Below are 414 nucleotides of genomic sequence, written 5' to 3' on the forward strand. Positions count from 1 at the left end.
GTAGGAGACACCCAATAACATAATTATCAATTATATCTGCCGTTTCATTATCCTTATATATGGAGTTGTAGCATATGTAGCATATTATATGCAGTATGTACAGTACATCTGTTTAAACAAAAGCACAAGTTTATTGATGTTAAAAAAAAGAACACAGCCTCGGTTAAAGTATAAACAATAATTTCTTAACGTTTCTATTAGCAAATGGTTCATGAACAAACAGTAATCACAGTATAGGTTTCCTGTCTCCTTTCTCTCTTGACGTGAGGCCATGTCACCAAACACTTAAGCCTAGACAGATAAGTGGACTTTCTACTTTCTACTGAGGTAAGTGGGCTCTCTACTTTCTACGAGGTAAGTGGACTTCCTACTGGTGCTTGGGCTGCAGGGTTCTCCAATCGCCTCCCTTCTGCA

General features: G+C 38.2%; 1 protein-coding gene across 1 annotated transcript in view; it reads left to right on the plus strand.

Moving 5' to 3' along the window:
* The window catches only part of LOC119588622, a 14,785-nt gene extending 14,751 nt beyond the window's left edge, over nt 1-34 (plus strand). The window contains exon 17 of the mRNA XM_037937261.1: nt 1-34. This exon is cut by the window's left edge and continues 285 nt beyond it. The gene's annotated coding sequence lies outside the window, so the exon portion shown is untranslated.
* Nucleotides 35-414: the final 380 nt, after the last annotated feature.

This window comes from Penaeus monodon, chromosome 24 (genome assembly GCF_015228065.2).
Source record: "Penaeus monodon isolate SGIC_2016 chromosome 24, NSTDA_Pmon_1, whole genome shotgun sequence".
In the NCBI taxonomy this organism is placed as follows: domain Eukaryota; kingdom Metazoa; phylum Arthropoda; class Malacostraca; order Decapoda; family Penaeidae; genus Penaeus; species Penaeus monodon.